The sequence below is a fragment of the Amborella trichopoda genome, chromosome 7 (assembly GCF_054954075.1).
Source record: "Amborella trichopoda isolate Santa Cruz 75 chromosome 7, AtrichopodaSantaCruz75HAP2 v2.0, whole genome shotgun sequence".
NCBI classification, from domain to species: domain Eukaryota; kingdom Viridiplantae; phylum Streptophyta; class Magnoliopsida; order Amborellales; family Amborellaceae; genus Amborella; species Amborella trichopoda.
The window spans coordinates 9956912-9977709 of record NC_142342.1 but is presented as its reverse complement, the minus strand read 5'-3'; the positions used below and the strand labels follow the sequence as shown (position 1 = coordinate 9977709).

General features: G+C 36.1%; 1 long non-coding RNA gene and 1 pseudogene across 2 annotated transcripts; both read right to left on the bottom strand.

Moving 5' to 3' along the window:
• Positions 1-8995: 8995 nt before the first annotated feature.
• LOC110008089 (uncharacterized) lies at positions 8996-16386 on the bottom strand. Its single transcript, XR_016059160.1, has 2 exons — positions 15855-16386; positions 8996-9483 (listed from the first exon to the last, which is right to left on the bottom strand). It is a non-coding gene; the product is annotated as an uncharacterized LOC110008089 (long non-coding RNA).
• On the bottom strand, positions 13035-15856 carry LOC148781245 (disease resistance protein RPM1-like; annotated as a pseudogene). The gene is made up of 2 exons (XR_016059785.1): positions 14847-15856; positions 13035-14742 (listed from the first exon to the last, which is right to left on the bottom strand). The product of XR_016059785.1 is annotated as a disease resistance protein RPM1-like (transcript).
• Positions 16387-20798: the final 4412 nt, after the last annotated feature.

Here is a 20798-nt window from a genome sequence, read left to right as displayed (position 1 = left end):
AGGTGCATTCGTAGTTCTACATTTTAAGGTTGCAACCTTATATGAAAATTTTCCTTTTTGGGTATAAAGATTTAATTGGACTAAGGAAACTAATTTCTTTTAGAAACTAAAAGAACATTATTCTTAAATATTCATAATTATTTTTTAAAAATACTTTGAGACAAAATTGTTTATTTGGCCGATTCTCCTAATTTATTGTTAAATTTTTATATTTTTAAATTAGATGCTATTATAAGACAAATTTCAAATTTATTTTTATTTGTATAATAAAATAATGATAAAATAATAAAGTACATACCAATAATTCTAATTTTAATGTATAATATTGTCTTTAGTTAGATTTTAATAAATATTCGATGAGAACGAAAATCTCAATATTCACATATTGATGAAAAAATTGAAAGTTAATAATGCAGTACCTCAATTTCTTATTGGATTATTAAAAAACAATATTTATAATGAATTTTAATAACTTTTTGGGATTTTTTTGAATGCTTAATCCGACCGATTCTGCCGACTCCCGATTCGGATCGTCAATTCATCGATCCGGATGGATTTTTGGGGTGCCAGATACGAGACACCAATCCATTTTTTAAACCCCTGCCGATAACTGATTTGATCTCCTACGAATTCCCCAATCACTGGGTTTTAAAGCACTGAAAGCAAATAATAACACACCTGGTCCTCCAAAACCACTAGTAACTAGGAAATCACACTGAAATAAAAGTAACCCAATTTACCATATTTGAGAACACCAATAATCCGAGTTTGTGGCTACATATTGCACTTGTACAATGCAAACCACTCAGGTGTTGCATTTTATTTTCTATGAAGGAAAACCCCTCACACTAACCACAATTCATAGAGATATGTTTTTTTTTTTAGGTAAGAAAGAATGAGAGACCATAATAATAACTAAAAAGTAAGAAAAGTAATGAGTGAACGTTTTAGTATCCCTTTTACCATTGATTTTGAAATTACAACAAGATACATAATCATTCCACATCCCACATTGCCATGTGATCTTGAAATTTAGCCCTTTGGCTTCCCTCAAATGCATCCAATCCTCCATCATCATCACTTTCGATCATGATTTTCGATCTTATTGGGAATTTCTATGTTGCCCATCCTCCCACATGATGAAATTGCGTACGACGAACTCCAGAGGCTCTATCGTCACAAAGTACGGCCAAAACCGCATCTTCTTGAAACTTCGCAAAATATGAGTCATCTTCTTGCCTGTATTGAGCATATAAAATGTTTTTTCCAGATTCTTTTCAAAGAGAGCGTTTATCTTTTCTATATAGAGGTCATAATCTTCCCACTCATTAGATGTCAAATTGGATGGCTTGGAGTGAGTCACGAAGTCTAAAAATTATTATTTTTGGGACTTTGTTTCTATTAAATGACACTCTTATAACCACCCATTTTGAAATTTAAGGGACAAAAGTTGTCACGACCCCGCCCCCTGGCACCTACCATACCCAGCCGGAAGGCGACAGAGTGTGGGATCGCGACTAGAGGTCGCGACTGGCACTCAAGTGGGAGTGGCACAACACATATAAAATTTCGGAATCAAAGCAAACCATGAAACAAAAGGTCACAAACTGAGCAAAATATATATATATATATATACATATATATATATATATATATATATATATATATATATATATATATATATATATATATATATATATATATATATATATATATATATATATTCAATCTCCAAATAATTGTTTACAATAATATTCAAGGCGCTATCGGCCTGTCCACAAAATTTATATATATGTATATATTCAATCTCCAAATAATTGTTTACAATAATATTCAAGGCGCTATCGGCCTGTCCACAAAATTACAATATTCATCATAATGACATTGTGGCATCGCCACCAGACACCTACAATCAAAAGATTATTGGGCAGCACCTCGAGCTTCAAAAGTCTGCTACCACCGTCAAGCTGTCCACTCTCGCGCTATCGGTGCTCACTCTACATAGAAGGAAAATAGAGGTATGAGCTTAAAGCCCAGTAAGTAAAACATTACCCTTACATTTCAGCCTAAATACACACATAAGGGATAATAGGCCCACATATTATTACAGTTCATGCGGTGTTCAAAAATAAGGTCATTCATCAGAGTATACTAGCATAATAAATAGAGTAAGGTTCAGGTATTAAACTTTGCACATTTATATGAGCTAATAGTTACACAAATGTTTCCCAAAATCACTGTCAGAAACTCAACTAAAGCATACAATTCATATGGCCAGAAGCTAGCAGTGCCTAATCCTGAAGTAGAAGCTCTATCGATCAAGCTTAACCAGTCTTGTAACTTAGGACTTTTGCCCTCATTTAGGAGGGAGGACAATGACAAATGGAGGCCCCATTTCGTAATGTCCTTACTCACACACACAGTCCCCAGTGCTTTTTGGGGTTTTGATAAGCTGAGGCCTTGCAAGACACAACCCTCTCCTTGCGCCTTCAGGCGAGAGGGCGTTACACCACCATTAGAGGACCCAATGCATAGTGCCTATAACAATTTGCGAGGCGCGACCTACCCTATTATTTACAGTTACCTCCCAACTCCACTCGTATCATTGGAGTCAGGGCAAAAGTCAGAATTTTCCTGCAATCACAGTATTCACTACCAATAGAGGAACCCATTGCGTAGTGATCAGAAATTACATATATCAGTTTTATATAACAAAAACCACATTATCCACTACCAATGGATGAGTCATTGCGTAGTGGCCAAAAATCACATATATCAGTTTCATATAACATAAATCACAGTATCCACTACCAATGGAGAACCCATTACGTAGTGGTCAGAAATCACATATATCAGTTGCACCGTGTCTAAGCATGCATAGCATTTATTTATTCATACTTTATTCTTTTCAAGAGGTCAAGAACATTCAATATTCGTAGGTCACAATCATACCATTTCAGTATCTTATAACAGAAAATTCAATCTCTTTGCAAAAGGATTAAACTATGTTAAAAAACATCGGTGCATAACATGTGCTCGCTGCATGACATGTGCATAATTCATATACAACTTAAAATTCATTGTTGTTCTTATTAATCATTGGCATATACAGAATGAGGTATAGAGCCCAAATTATGAGGGGAAATCAACTAAATTCCGATTCCAATTCGCTAACTGCGCATTACTTGCTCAATTAAGGGTTCAGTATATCATTCTGATTCTTGCTGAATTCTGCCATTAGTGACATATGTTCACAATTTAAATCATAGCTTTCAACCTAGTAGGAATTTCGAAATAATTTCAACATGCAACCTTTAGTAGACATTCAAAGATTTCAAATGGTTGTGGTTTCGGAGTAATTGGACTTCATTTGGTCAGCCAAAATTCAAAATTCTAGGTTTCTGTAAGATTTGTCAACAGAGACATGCTGAAACATTTTTTAGCATAGCTCCTCATTTACACAGAATTTGGGCACGGTTAAAACATGAAAATCATATAAGACTCATGCATCTATCAAATGGATGTATTTTTGTGTCATTTAGACATCAATAGTTTAGACAAAGTCTCATTGTAACAGAAACAATATTTCTGGAAATTATCACAGTCTGCTAACAATGACATACATGCATAAAATGAAACATATCTTCTAAACTACCAAAACTCTCAACTGGACATAAACATCAAACTCAAAGTAAACTCATGGATCTTTCCAATGGTGGTCATTTGAGGCAATTATGAGATTATTTGATAGGCTAACAGAGAGTCATAAGAACCTCAATTCTTCCTAAAATTTCATAGTCCAGCCATGACATACTTCCAAAATCATCTCTTAACTCTTAGTCTATGCAAGATAACAACATGAAGCCAATTCTAGCTTAAATTAGACTCATAAGAGTATCACCTCACATAATTTCATGGCCATCAAAAGGATTTCAGTACTTATTTTCATTATGTAAAAGAAAGCAACTTTCTGGAGAATACAGTCATCATTTTATTTTTTGCATGTGCTTATGTTCAATCTATGCACAAACCTTGCTTCATTCATATTTTCATGCTCATGGGTCTACAAGGTAGTGATCTACTTACCTTTGTGTCACAAAGGTGATCTGAATTCTCCTCCCACAGTCTACTTCACTAGGCTTCTCAAGCTCTCAAACAGTGAGCTAAGGAGCCTTATCCAAGTCCTTCACTTACCTTAGAGAGTGATAAATAATAAGAGAGTGTGGGTGCCCGTGGCGTGAGGGGAAGGAGGAGGGCTTAAATACTCCTTAGGTGGCAGGTGGCATCCCATGGTTGACAAGTGGCGAGCTACTCACATATAGCTGGGCAAGTCACAAAATCTGGCCATGCACGACAACGTTGCACACAGCGTTGGCCTCCCTCGTGCACAACGCTAGACTCATTCACGCGCAGTGTTAGCCCAGTTTGCATGAGGCATTTCTCCCTTCTTCGTGCAACGTTTTTCCCTTCTTCGCACGACGTTTATCCCTTCTTAGCGCGGCGTTTCTTCCTTCTTCACGCGGCGTTTCTCCCTTATTCGCATGGCGTTTTCCCCTTCTTCACGTGGCGTTTCTCCCTTACGCACACGGCGTTTCTCCCTTCTCCGCGTGGCATTTCTCCCTTCTTCGCGAGGCGTTTCCCCCTTCTTCGCACGACGTTTCTCCCTTCTGCGCTTCACAGCCGACGATGCCTCTCACTCCCTACTGAGCGTGTCCTCTCCTTTTCTCTGACTCAGAAAAATCTTGGGTCGTTACAAAAGTGATTGTAACCTCCAAGTATAAAAGATAAGTAGTCTCTTTAGACAATCCCTTTCCAATAATTGATAACTTAATATTGCAATTTCGTTATTGCAAGAGCATAGCATATAACGTTTATTAAGGAAATAATTACCTATAAATCCTCTAGAACAAATAATTTGAGATGCATAACCATTTATTTTGCTATTTTCGTATCTAATTATAAAATTTTAAACTCCAAAAATGGTTAAAATCAAGTAGATCTATAAACATATGAAAATCTGAAAAATTGACGGTCTAGATAATGTGTTGCAAGACACACTATTTCTTGGACTCAAAATCTTTTTTTTTCTTTTGTATTGATACATCTCGATGTCAAGATGATCAATTTGAGTGTTTTTCAACATTAAAATAACATTTTCTGATGGATTTTTTATGTGTATATTTAATTCTATATTTTAAGGTTGCAACCTTGTATATACCTTTTTCATTTTTTTATGAGTATTTTGAAACTAAAGTGAAAAGATCTGGGTAAAGGTTTAATTGTTCATCTCCAATGGATAAATTGATAAATTTCCCTGAAATAAATTATGAAGAAGGCCTAAAACTAGAGCCAATGTGAACTTTATATAGTTAGGATGAATACCATGGATATTGAATAGGAAGATGGGTCTCCACAAAAATTCAGTTTGAATACTAAAACTAGGGTGTTGATGCCCTTAAACCTAATTTTTTTATATATTACCTTATTGACTCTCGGGAAAGGTTTTTATATTTGCCCTATAGTATAGAAGATATATGCTTCCCTCCCTTTTAGCTGTCTAATTTTGATCAAGTGAGCCACTCACTGTTTGATCTAGATTCAATGCCTTAGAGTATTTTATTTTATCTTTCTATAAATTTTATGAATATGATATTTGGTACGTATCATCTTCTCATTGGGGCGCACTTAAAAAAGATATTAAAAATATTTTTTTGATAAAAAAAAATTGACCAAAATTCCCCTTGAAATTTTTTGGGGTATTTTGGTCATTTATTTTATTGAGAATATTTGTTTTATAGTTTTTACAAGTGCGAGTTTAAGAGAAGATTGGATGCTTGTCAAAATATTTTGTAAAATAAATAAAAAATATAATAGTGTAGAGACATGATTTGTGATTAGGACCATCTTAGCCATTAATTCAGAATGGACGGTTTGATAAGGGGAAATGTATAAATTTTATGTTGTTAAGCATAGAAAACTTGCCCTTGATTCTCTGCCATACTTTTGTTGTTCTCGTCTTAGACCTCTTGATAATGGTGTTGAAGTGCAAAGATTGAAAACCCTAAGTGGGGACTAGAGAGAGAAATATAGAATAGGTAGTTGGATGAGAGGGTGAGATAGGAGCAAAGGAAGACGAAGAGTAATTGGTTTGTGGGCGAGAGAGAGAGAGAGAGAGAGAGAGAGAGAGAGGGGATGAAGGCCATTTGAAATCCTTATTTCATTTTTGTGAGAGGGAAATTTCGCGAGAAAATGAATCTTTGGGTGAAGGCATGGATAGTTAATTTTTGGGAAATTATCTTAAATATGCATTAATTTTTGTCTGTTTAGAGAAAAAAAATTTCAATTTTCAGAAATCTCACCCTCACCTTTTTTTTTTTCAATTTTGGGCCTTTTTTTTATTAATATAATATTCATGGTAGTTGTATTAATGTGAAACACAATTACGGTAAGTATTATTACGGCACTTGAAATGTAGTAAATCGTTTTCTCCTTTACCGTTCTAGTTATATTTATCTCTTTCATCTCTCTAATTTTTTTAGATATCTCTTTCTTCTCTTTCTAATTCTTTTTAATATTTATCTCTTCTTTCTCTCTCTAACTCTCTTTCTTTCTCCAAAGAAATTTATATAACAACATGTGTGTATCTTATCTTCCCCTATAAAAATTCCCTTCAACCCCGTCCCGTTGGAAAATGAGACGGAGTGAGATTTGTATGGCGTTGGAATCACGTTTATTGAGTTGATGAAATAAGTAGAGAGAGAAAGAGAGTTAGAGAGAAAAAAGATTTAGAGATAGAAGAGATAAATATTAAAAATACTTAGAGAGATCAAAGAGATAAATATAAACAAGGAGAAAAGGATTTACAACATTTCGAGTGCTGTAATAATACTTCAACTTTAAAATTACGTATAACATGGATTAGTTTTTACCGTACTTAAAGTACCGTAATAGTGTTTTATAGTAAACTACCGTGATGTTATTTTGATGTGGGCGACGTTTATAAACGTTGAGGTTTTTTTTTTTTTTTTTTTTTTTTTAATATAAAAAATTAAGGTATATTTGTGATAATTTTTTAAATTTTTTAAATGTTTATTTAAAAAAAAGAAGAAGAAAATCATTTATGGTGAAAAAAACTTTGTTTGTCTCAAATTTAGATCCAAACACTGATCTCCACGGAAGAAAATTTCCAGGAAGCATTAAGGAGGAACTAAATATTTGATAGGAGTCACGGGGGTTTGCAGTTCAAAATTGACGAAGTCATTAGAATATAGGATGCAAGGCACACCTCCAAAAATTTATAATTAAATATAATTTTGGGCTAAATTTTTTTTAGGATGGCATATAACATTTTAAACTCTAAAAATAGTTTAAATAAACTAAATTTATATACATACGAAAATCTTAAAAATAGATTGTCCAGGTAATGATATGTCAGATGCAAGATGGGAAGTTTTTTTTGGGTAATTCAAAATGAAGAATCCCTGTTCGTTTTTTTTTTTTTTTTTTAAAAAAAAAATTCTTTAGTGGCTTTTAAATGCATTAGGTGAAAATGAAAGCCAAAACCTTAACTAGGGTACAAGTCATGATACCACCATAACCCCAACCCCATTCTCGATGCAAGAAGCGAATTGCAAAATGGAAAGTGCACCTCAATCGCCCTTGCACGCATGACCCGTATGACACTTTCATCCCCTTGTTGGTTCTTGGTTCCACAATATTTACAGATAAAATTTGGTTCAACTACGACATGATAACTTTGGAGTCCCCATTCTTTTCCTTATATAAAAGGGGCTTAAAGAGAAGGTTTTTGATAGTATGTGAAAAACTCACAGCCCATTTCACATATTCTTGTAATTCTCTTTTCTCCTTTTTCTTACTCCTTTTTCTTTTATTTCACTGTACTTTTCATTTTCACTCAATGAAAAGTTCGTAAACTCTTCAAAAAGAAAAAGAAAAAAGAAAAAAGAAAAATTCACAGCCTTCACATGAGTTTAAAAAGTTCATTCACCGGTCCAATGATATCGACATGTTCTGTGATTATTTCGGGCCTCTCATTGTTTTATTGCACTTTTTTTTTCTTTTCAGTTCCATGAAAACGAACCCAGTTTGATCCAAATATTTGTAGGATAGCTAAGAGATAGCTTAGGAACCTGTGATCAAATTTCATAGGAGATTTGGCATCGATAGAGGGTCGGACCAGGTGACCCAGTTCAATATATGCAAAGCTTAGATGCAGTAAACGTTTGAAGCATGGGCTAACGAAATCGACATGAGCTAAACTCTGTATATGCCTTCCAAATTACCTTGTTAAGCCTATAATCCACACTTCATAAATTTTGGAGATGATTTGAAGATGTTCGAAGTTCGTTGCAACTGAATTTACAGTATGCTGCACGTGTTTAGGCACGGCAAACTTCTGAAAGGTATATAACAGTTTGAATTGGCTAAGAACTTGGGGATATCCTCAAGAAGTTCTTGTAAGCTCACACACCAAGTTTTGTAAACTTTGAAGCCTGTTTGAGGCGTATGCAAAGTTCGATGCAACCAGTTCATCTAAGTGAGATTTAGGTGCAATGGGCCTTTTACTTTGTTGGTGCAATTGAAGGAACGAGAATATATATGATTAAGAAAGCATGGTTGAGATTTTAGGAGGCTTGGAGCTGGATTTATACATTTTCAAAAGTTTCACTGCATTGCAGAGCCTAGCAATGGGCTTGGTGCAGCTAGGCCCTAAAAAACTACGGCCTAGGCAACAAAATGTGGCCTGATGGCCGAGCCGGGCCAGGTCAAGTCCTGGCTACAACAGGCCCAACCCTTGCTAGGCCCTTTTTTCCATTTTTTTTTTTTGTCCCTTCTCTTCTTTCGGTCTATTAGGCCCATTAACCACAGCCCATCATCCTCTTGAACTGCCTAGGTGCAGCTCTTAAATTTGGGTGTTTGTTGCGGTAAATCAAGCCTATACATCTATTGGCAAAACATTAGAGAGGAGCTTGAGTAAAAGGAGAGGATAAACTTTATGAGCTTTCATCCTTATGATTCATGCCTAATATAGGCATCATGCCCAAAATAGATCATGCCCTCCATATCTCATGACCTAACCCTCAAAAACCAAAAACTCCTTAAAAACTATGCCATGGATGTTACTTTTACATCTGCACCCGACATCAAAATACCACCTAAATTACAATTATATTCAAAGATTCTTCCTATCAAATGAGGCACTCTTATCCTGACTTCAGAATTGATGAGTTAATCTGTGGAAGTAATCATCAAAGGCAAGCCCTCTAGAGGTTGAAGTCTGCACAGCGTCTTCGATATATTGTTGTCCTCTAGCAGTCAGAGTACGAAAGGGCATCTTCGATATATTCTCAATCCACTAATGGAGTTCCTAGGGCCATCTTCGATATATTCTCAAGTCCTCTACCAGTCAGAGTCTATAGGGGCATTCTCAATATATGTATAGATTCTCCCAATGTCAGGAGTCTGCAATGACACCTTTGACATATTTCAAAATTTCTCAATAGTTGAAGACCAAAACGTATTCTCACTGTATTAACCATGAAGCCCACAACTATGGATCCACTACCATCATCATAGAATAATGAAATAGCAGGGCATGAAGCCCACAACCAAGAAACCAGCTCAACAAAACAAAACAACCAGATAAGGAAGAGCATGTCCATGCAACTAACTGTGGCAAGTGAATCTATAACCAATTATTTTGCAGAAAACCACTCCCATGAAGATGATCCCCTCCTTCACAATCAAGACGAGCTCATCATGATGATCTCACATGCAATTGACAGTGGATCCCATCTAAAGGCCAGTTGAAGTTGTGAAAGAAAGGGAAGGCGAGCGAACTAATACATAGACAAACTGGAATTAGGCAAGAGAGATGACAAATAGATACATAGAAAAAGAAAGAGGAGAAAGTGAGGTAAAGAATACAAGAGTAAGAAAAAGAGCCTTAGCAGATAGCGCAAGGATTGTATACAAGAAGAATATCTCATACGGAAACCATGTTCTTCTTGCTTTCCCAAATCACCGCATGGATTAAACATAGGAGATCCACCAATATCAAACTGTGGATGTAATCTAATCTAACAAGGGGGTCTACGTGGTTGTTCAAATTGTAATTCCTTTTGCATTGCTCATATAGCACGAGGATATTGCGTTTTGGGCGAAAAAAATTCTAGCAACTTCACTGGGGATTAATAGTCTCTTCTTTTCAGTCAAAGCGACAAAGGAAGCTCTCATATAGAAATGTCTCTGGCTCTTATCATTTACAATTTATCTCTCACTCACATTCTCCGGTGATTAATGGTCCAAATATGGTGATGCTTAGCACCAAAATCTCTCGTCAATACTTCATGGTTGGAACTATACAGGTTCCCATCCTAGGCAATGGAGTTCTAGCCACACCAAAGGTTTGCAACGTTGTTGAATTCCATCATATCACTACTTAGACATATCAAAAGCATGATTTAATAAAGCATAGCGACCCAAAGGCCTAGGAGAGGCAACGATATGGTAATAACAACCATGGCAACACTCATGTAGGCCCAAGGATCACATACGCAGCCCATGAGAGTTGTAAGTTTGGGGATGATAGAAGGGTTTGCGAGACTCCAAACCAAATGTCCTTCAGAGTGGGAACTAATAAATCAAAGCTCTAACAAAACCATGTTAGGCCAGCATTCCCTAACCTACTTGGCCTTTGTATGGGAATCCCATCGTATACTAACGTTCGAAAGTGTTTATATTAAGCTCAGGAATAAAAATCTATAATTTATTATCCTGCTATTATTCAGGACATGAGTTTCTGTCATGATACCTAGCTCTATACTCCCAACTTAAGAGATATTATGACGTGTAAATGGCATACGTTTTATTTCTTCGCCGCCAGTCGCACCTTTGACTCTTCAATCCAAATTTCAAAAGCAGCCATTTCTTCCATCCATACCTCTCCAATCATTTGATATTTCTCGACTCTCAAATTAACAGACGGAATGCATAAAATTAGTATAAGAAATCTAAAGCAAGCAGCAAGCATAATATCAACAATAATGAAAGGATCGTCGTGCAATGGACTGGGGTTAGAACCAAACCTCCAACTTTGATAAAGCCCTGCTGCAAAAAAGGGCCTTAACTCTACTTTCATGTATGAAGGGTTTGTTGAAGAGCTGATTTTTAAACAAAATTAAAGCACATGAGCAAACAACCATGCAAGCTTGTTTGCCTGCCTCTTGGCCAACTATGAAATTCTCATATGTATTCTCCGTCACATCCAAGCTTCTCATCGCAAAGACTTAAAATTCCCATTTTGTATTAAAAAAAAAAGACTTTAAATTCCCATTCCCACTGGGTCCTCTGCATTCATCAAAATGCTAAAGCTCCTCTCACAACCTTGAAATTCAACTAATGGGTTTATAAACTCATAAACAGCAAGGACAAGACCGGATAGAATTGTATCAGCTAAGGAATCAAAGATCTGTCATACAAGATGTCCAGAAACCACACAGAACGCAGTTGCCATTTTCTTTAATGGCGGAAAAGATGCAATCACTAAATTATCAAGGATGGGTGGGACAAGATCTTGAGACTCAGGGCCTCTTAAGAGGAGGCTTCCACTCGTAGTTAGAACTTAGGATGATAGAGTAGTTATTAGAGAGAGGAGGAGAGTCTCTGTCTCCACACTAGACCAAAGTGTTTCTTTAGGGGTTATATCAAAAGCCAGATCGGGACTAGAACGATTGTTTGTTGAAAGGGTAAAAATCAAAGTGAGCAGATGAGGAAAGAGTCGCTGAGATTCTTACAAGGTGGAGTTACAGGGAGAGGAGTCCAAGCTAATATTTCTCAATGCAGGGATTGTTGCAGCTATATAAATGACAGCTGTGAAGAGCAACAATAATACAATGGCGCTATGGATACTCAGAGAGAGAGGGAGAAAGAGAAGGTTTTTGGGTTCTTTTATAGACAATGGTTACTACTTTCAGTAGAGAGACACGGAGACATCCCATATGACAAATTGATCAGGAATTGTTATTTCTGCATTCTAGGACAAGGAAAGCTGCTTTTGGGCTAGAGACTGGCATACATCGTGCATATGTTTGCTGGAGTGCACTGGGTCGCAGGCAGGGAGAAAAACAGAGGTTTAAAGGGAAAATAGGGAGAATGGGAGTTTTGATTTGAGGTCAAAATTTAAAACGACCATTTAAATTTTGAATATAACATGAAATTTAAGTATTAATCTCAAACACTATACTTAATCAATGGTGATGTATGTGGAGAGAGAAGAGAGAGAGAGAGAGAGAGAGAGAGAGAGAGAGAGAGAGAGAGTTATTCACTAATAGTCCATGCTCCCAAAGAATAAGTAGCTGATCCTCAAAAGTACCGCCATTTGATCTACAAAAGTATTCATGTACAGCTCTCTTCATGTACCACTCTTTTACTGGTCACCATTCACCAGCCTTCTGGTTTTTCTGATCACCATCCCACCCATGTGAAAGAGGTGAGGGAGACACCCTTAACTCTTAAAATTGTGTCCGCAGAATAGAACACTTTCAAAGCCAAAAACATAATTTAGATAGGTAAGGGAAAATGTACCACAAATCAATCAAATCCTAAAGACTATCATTGACAGAGAACCAAGAGGCCAGAAAGCCAATTAAGAAAATAAAAAATCACTTAGTAAGAAACAACACCTAACACCATTGAAAAACTAATCAAATATCCAGAAGCAATCACAGAAGAAAGACTAAACATCTTCAAGAAATGAACATTTCAACCCATTCCCTAAGAAGAAATATTAACATACACCAATCACCAACTTACATGGTGGAAACATGGATCAAATTCACTATTAAGACTACTTATTGAAATTAGAGGCTATGTAGGCTTCCCAAGGTGTTAAAAAAAAAAAAGCTCTTTTTATTTTATTAATAAACGAGTAACTATACTTGCAATGCCAAATTATACAGTGGAAGCAGAAGATAGAATCTAAATACAACTTATGGATCTTAACTCTTACAGCCTTAAGGGGGAAAAAAAAACTTTATTTATAAAATGAATTTAATTACAAGTTGAATTCCAAGTCAACAAGAAATAATAATACAAACGGAAATCAATGAAATAATAATACAAATAGAAAGCAAGAACAATAAATTGATAATTAAGATTGAAAACAACAAAACTTGGGAAGAATTATCTGAACTATGCCTAGGGTCACCCACCAAGGACTTTGCACGACCCACACCCGATTACCAGATGGATGGCACACTAATCGTTTGCCCTACTTGAGTCCTCCAAATCTAGGAAACACCTAGATGGCAATGCCCTTTAACGGAACTAGGAATCGGAGCATGGACAACGATTGTGTTTCTTTCCAACCCTTAAACCTTGTGTCATGCCACAATGGCATCAACCCGGAGCTTAAGACTAGATGGCTTGGGCTTGCCCCTTTCTCAGGCTAGCCTAGGTGATCAAGCCAGCTTCTACAGCCCTAGCTAGGAGGGGTGTGCCTAGCCCAGATAGAGGGGGGATGTGAGAGAGAGAGAGAGGTATGGAAGAGAGAAGGAGAGAAGGAGAGACATGGATTATTGAGTGTAGAAGAGTAGGTGATGACTCGTATATGAAATCATCTACTTCTTGATCACCACTTTCTACATAGCTTCATAATGCCATTCCCCCGCGATAGCGAAATAGCTTCAAATATCGGGGATGTACTGCACTTTGGAACGGTCTTTGCCCTCGACCCTATCTATCTGCTTCATGAAGGTAGAAGGCATGTCATAATGACGTTATGTTTGAAGGGCATTGAGGTGCTGTGATTCTTGAGGCAGCCCCTTCAATTTCTTGCAACCTGCGATACCTATCGTATGGAGGCTTGGCATGGCTCCCTCCTCCACTTCTCCCCACTCTCCCAATCCTTCTAAATTATAGAGTTCAAGCCTTTAAAGTTTTGGAAAGCCCATTGTACTGCATTTGCCTATATGCCTACCCGCATATGATGCAGTACCCAGATGAAGACGCATCAGGTTGGGTAACCTTTGGAGGGCGACAAATAGATCTTCGTGCAATTTGGAGTGGTATAAGACTAACTCGCTGAGACACCATAGGGAAGTAACACAATTGTGTAGCTTCCCTCCTCCTAGAGGTCCAATGAGGCACAGCCTCGAGTGGTTTAGGCGGGTGAAAGTGCATCAATATGCAGAGGTGTTTCACTTTGAGGGAGATGCCATATATAAGTAACGGAGTGAATCCATCTTTTTGATGGAATTGCACAATGACTCTGCATCCTCATTCCTGTCCAACTGAATTTTCAATTTTCTCATATGTCTCAAGTTCCCCAAGTCACTGACAGTATTTGAACCACCTTCTATATATTTTAATGTTTGGACGTGGATGAAATCCCCTATCTCTTATGGAACCCTCAAACTCCTTGGAACTTCTTCTCTGGATTTGAGTTTGGGATTGGAAACATTCAAATATATCAAGCTTTTCATTTTTGACATTCCACTCGGCAATTCTCCCTCGAATGTCTGGGTTTTGCAAGCTTCATAATTTCTTGAAGGACTTGGTAAATTTCTTAACCCATGTATCTCTTAATCCAAGATACCTCAAATGAATGAGGCGCCCAACTTCATATGGAAGGCACTCGATATAAATGCATTTTAAGTCCAGGACCCTCAAACAAGCTTCATAATTTCTTGAAGGACTTGGTAACCTTCTTAACCCCTGTATCTCTTAATCCAAGATACCTCAAATGAATGAGGCGTCCAACTTCATATGGAAGGCACTCGATATAAATGCATTTTAAGTCCAAGACCCTTAAAAATCATGAGCTAGCTATCAAGTGAGGCACAAATGGCCGTGTTAAAGAGATTTGTTATCATCAAATGGTCCAAAGCTTTCTTTTTCACACGGACCAAGTTTGTGTACACATCATGTACCTTGAAAGCATTGAACTGCCCACTTCCACCAATTTGTGCAACATGAATCAAATTCCGAGCTAGTAACTCTTTAAAGTACTCATCAGCTACCTCCATATTTGTCTACCTCTCCTTCCTTATATGAATCCTTCAGCAACCCATAACCTAACCAGTTTTGAACGGGGAATCTCATAGTCCTTCAAGGACTAGCAACAATACAAGAAACAATACTTTAAGAGGGATGGCAAATCCTTGTAACTTAAAGTCAAAATGCCCCTTACAGCCTCATGATTGTTCAATTCCCATGCAAGAATTTGTCGAACATCAAACCAATCGGGTATTGAACAGGCTCTTTGAGACATCATACCACCTACAACAACGATGCTAAGGGGAAGACCAACGTAATCCTGAACAATGAGTCTCCCTTCCTCCTCTAACTCCACAGGGCAAGTATGCCCATCTTCCAACCAAAATGCCTTCTTGCAAAAGAGGGACCAAGAATCATCTATGGATAGTCGTTCGAGCTTATAGACTTTGCTCCTAGCATGCATTAGCAAGGCGACATCTCCCTGCGAGTTGTTATGATAAAACGGCTTCTGTTATCAGAATTTGGAAACGACTTATGAACCACTCTCCACACTTCATTCCACGCATCATCTAATACTACAAGGTACCTTTTATCATGTAAATGTATGTGAAGCTTTTGTTGTAGCTCTCTCTCATCCATGCCCTCCACTCCCTTTAAAATCTCCCCACTATCTTTGAGAAATCATTCAAGGGTGATTGTTGCAAAAAAAATTTTTACTCTGAATGATTCCCATAACCCAAGTGTGATAATCAAAGTGTCTTTTTACAGTCACCATTATAAATTCTTTTAGCAAGAGTACTCTTTCCTAACCCACCCATGCCAAAAATGGACATTACCTTGAGATGTGGTTCACTGTCTAGTAGCCATCCTTCTACAAGCTCATCTTTGATCCACTGAATGTCATCCTCTGCTCCACCACCAGGGAGCTGCACTTGTTCTGTGACTAGTTTCTCCAATCTTTCTAGCAACAATTATACAGAAGCATCAGAGTCTCTCTCTCTCTCTCTCTGAGCTCTTAACATCTGGGCTTTGATTTTAGGTATTCTACTTAGAGAAGACTGAGGAATCTCAAGTTGCTTACAGGTGTGAACACCAGCGACAAAGTGTGGAAATTTTTTAATGAATTTGGAAGAAGATATGCCTTTTCTTCGAGGCATTTGGCTTTACAGCTGCGTTTTCTTGGGTTTTGTTCCATTTGTCCGCGCTTTTTTATTTGTGAATGGCCCACTGTAAATAATGCAGTGAGCCATGAATATAAAAGTGTGTCCTTGTTCTTCTTAGATAACATTTTGTAGGATTTCCTTCTTGACAGTTTGTATTTGAAACAATGGCGTGGAATTAAAATAAAGAGGAGTCGGTGTGAATGGATGGTCCTTGTTGATCTTACGTAAGATTTTGTCGGTTTCCTACTTTCTAATTGAAAACCATGGCATGGAATCAAAATAAAGAGGTCTCTCCCCCTCTCTCTCTCTTTCAGAATAAAGAGGATTCTCTCTCTCAACTTTTAAAATTAGAGCAGCCTCAAAAATTTCAATGGAAGATGTTTTGATGATCAAATATCCCCAAATTGCTCATCTCAAAATCACGAAGATGAAAAAATAAAATATAAAAATTAATTCAAATTTTAGAAATAGTTAATCTTATAATGTATTTTTAAACCATTAATTTTCATGATTTCAAGTTTTTATAAATCTATACTATTTTTTAAGTGTGAAATTTTATAATTAGAGATGAAAATATTTTTTAAAACTTATTACAAAGATTTTTAGTATTGAAATCATATTTCTCGATACTATTTGAAAGTGCACTATTTAGAGATGAGCTTTATACAAACCACACCTTTGGCATTATAAATTAAGAACATTACAAAAAAACCCAAGACTACATTTTCTATGCAACTTATCCCTAACTTAACTTTATTTCTTACTTTTTTCCCAAAACAAACTTGCTATGCAAGTACCCCTAAGGGAAAAAGTTATTTTTTTAGATGGAAATGCTCTTCTCGCACACAAAATCAATTTGGCCAGATTTGACGTTGAATTTTGGATCCCAGTAGCACATTGCCGGAGCGCACCATTGCATCGCCGGACCGAAACTGAGTAGTGTCGGATTGCCCTTTGCAACTGTCGGAGCCCAGTGACTCAAAAGTTCTATTGTCGGACCACCCTTTGCAACTGTCGGAGCGTTGTGACTCCAAAACATGTACTGTCGGACAACCATTGCACAGCGCTGGAGCCCTGTGACTCCAAAGTGTTCCACTGTTCGACCATACTTACATAATGTCGGAGCTCTGTGATTCCAAAGTGTTCCACTGTCGAACCACACTTACACAGTGCTAGAGCCCTGTGACTCCAAAGTGTTCCAGTGTCGAACCGTACTTACAAAGTGCCGGAGCGCTTGATCCATTGCCAGACCGCACTTACATAATGCCGGAGCCCTATTTTAGTGGGATAGAGGAGAAAGAGGCATGGGTAAGGTAAAAATAAAGGATGGTAGTTTAGGCATTTATTTATTTATTTATTGGTTGGGGAGTATTTACATAAAAAGTATATTTTGGAAAAAAAAAGTGAGAGAAAATGTTAAGTTGGGGGTAAGTGGTATACGAAATGTGGTATGAGTTATTTTGTAATTTTTCCTTATAAATACTCCTGGATTATACCTTCTAGGAATGTCCCATAATACTTTTAAATTGCACTACTAACTCCAACCCAAATTTTTCTTACACCTACATCATAAATGAAAATAAAAAAAAAAATTTTTGACAATATTCAAAACTTTTGATTGTCTGTAAAATATATTACTAATGTAATACAATTACCTGCAAATGAAGTGTTACTGTTTAGGCAGGATTTAGATGCAACCTGGGAAATACATTGCTATTGTTTGGCTATGTCTAGAAGAAATATGGGAAATACATTACCAACATTTTACCAGCACTTGCCTATAAACTATCATTTCTTTCTTTTTTGTCACAAAGTTCTACTGAAATGCGGAATTAAAGTCATCATCACACCATTCCAAAAGATTTTTTAATAATAACATCATCACTATTCCAAAAAGATTTTTTAATAATAACTTGTATCATTCTAAAGTATCATCACATCATTTCCTACTTATTTTGCATGTCTTTGGCACTTATATGGAATCACATGTCTTCTAATATGCTTAGACTTTGGTTTCAATATGATAAGTTATTGGAATAATATGATTGGAATAACATATTTTTATTGTGATAAGCTTTATTTTTATTTATTTATTATAGAAATCTTTCAAATGTCTTTATATTATTTCAAATAAGCAATAAATTTATGATACCAAATTCAAAATCTTTATGGTACAAGTTAAAAAATGGGTAGAAGTTTGATTAGTAAACTAAGAAGTTTGGTAATTGCAATAGAAAATTTTGAGCCATTCGAGGAGACTAAAGAGGTAGGGCCTATCCACACCAAAATAACGGGTTAAAGAGAGAACACCTTATGCAAAAGGCTCAAGAGAGAGAGGGATGGGCTTAGAGAAAGCGAGCACTTTATGCAAACCAGTTATTAGGAGAGAGAGGGGGCGGGCTTAGAGAGTGGAGTAATACTATGCAAACCAACGGCTTAGAGAGTGGAGTAATACTATGCAAACCAATTATTGTGGGCCAGGAAATAGAGAACAAGGCCTTCCAGTGAAGAGAGAAGTGTCGTTTTGGTAAATTCCTCAGACAAATTTAACCAATTATTATGGCTTAATGAGAGATAGTAAGGCTTACCAATTCTTATGGCTTAAGGAGAGATAGTAGGGCTTACTAGTGAAGAGAGATCGCTTTGGTAAATTCCTCAATAAGTTTGAGAGAGGGAAAGTTGGCATTTTTTAGCGGGAAATAGGTTCCCAAACATTACCTGTAAAAGGCGTAATAGATTTTTTCACTTCTCACTGCCCGTAATCGGTTTCGTTATTCTTGGGAAATCTCAGGTAATCTCGGTATTCTCTTTCCATTTCTTTATTATTAAAGTGTACCGAACAGTGGAAATGTCATATTTCTTTTTGTAATATATTATCATGTAATAGATTTCTAGTTATCCAAATGGAAACAGTGGAAATGTCATATTTTTTTGTAATCTATTGTCATGTAATAGATTTCTAGTTACCCAAACGGTAAAAAAGACTACAACAATATATTTACAATATTGAAATTCTGATATCTCAAAAGGAAGCACCAGTCTTCGCCAATAGGCTCTCATTGAGAGAGAACCAAGAGGCTAAAACGCCACCATAAACGAATCAAGAAATTAAAAAATCATCACACTTTACACCATTGAAAAACTAATCAAACATCCAAAAACAATTAGAGAGGAAAGAGAAAATACCTTCAAGAAACGAATATATCATCCCTACCCTTTATAAGCCATATTTACATACCCCACTCACCAATTTACATGGTTGTAACAAGGATCAAATTTTGACATGTACTAATGACGAGATAGTTAAAGCATTATTAATAGGGAAAAGTTTATATAGAGTCAAGGCTATAAACAATCAAATTAGAGCCTGCCTCAAAAATTTCGCTAGAAGATGTTGTTTTGGTGCTCAAATATCCACAAATTGATAATCTCGACATCAAGATGTATAGATATGAGAAAAAAGTAAATTTCAAGTTTTGGAAGTCAGGCTTTTAATAACGTATTTTTGGACCGTCAATTTTCAAGATTTTCAAGTTTTCATAGATTTGCTCGATTTATCTACTATTTTTGAAAAAAGTATATATTAAAGTTATCACAAAGCTTTCAAGTATTGAAAACACATTTCTTGACACTATTTGAAGGTGAGCTTTACTTTAATTTTTTAGAGCCTCAGCTCTATACAAACCACACCCTTATTAATACTATTAATTGAAATCAGTGGCTATGTAGGCTTTCGGAGGTGTAAAAAAAAAAACTCTCTGTTTCTTTTATTAATAAACAACTAACTATACTTGCAATGCCAAATTATTCAGCTGAAGAGAAAATAGAGAGAGAAGAAAGAGAGGGAAGATTTTTTTGGTATGCTATAATAAAGATGTGTTCCTTTTGCATATTTTGGAAGCATCCTTTTTTTCTTATACACATTGCAAATGGATAGCATGGAAATGATGTGAGGGAGCCATCATCAACCTTGTATAAGAGCATTTCCTAATTTATAATAAAATGGGAAAGGTTTCTATACTTCCCCTATATCATAGAAGATTTATGCTTCCCTTACCATCTAGCCATCCAATTTTGATCAAGAGAGCCACTCACCGTTTGATCTTAGATCCAACGTCTTAAAGTATTTATTTTTAGTTATTTTTATACGAATTGTATGAATATGAAATTTTGTATGTGTCATCTTCTTATTGGGGTGCACCTATAAAAAATATTAAAAATAAATTTTCGATAAAATATGATGACCAAAATAACTCTTGAATCTTTCAAAGGTATTTTGATCATTTTATTTTATTAAAAATATTTTTTTATATTTTTCGCTAGTGCAAGTTTAATAGAGAATTGAACGTACAAAATTTGGTGTCAAAGTAGTTTATAAAAAAAAAATGAAAAATAAAATAGTGTAGGGCATGACATTGTGATTGGGGTTATCTTAACCCTCCATTCAAAATGGACAGTTGGATAAGAGAAAGTATATAAGTTTTATTGTCACACCCCAAGAATTTACAATATTGTTATTCTTGAGATGTGACAAACAAAACATATATACATCTATTGATAGGACAAATTTACAGTGGCAAGGTCTTACAAAGTAAATAAAAAAAGCTAGCACAACAA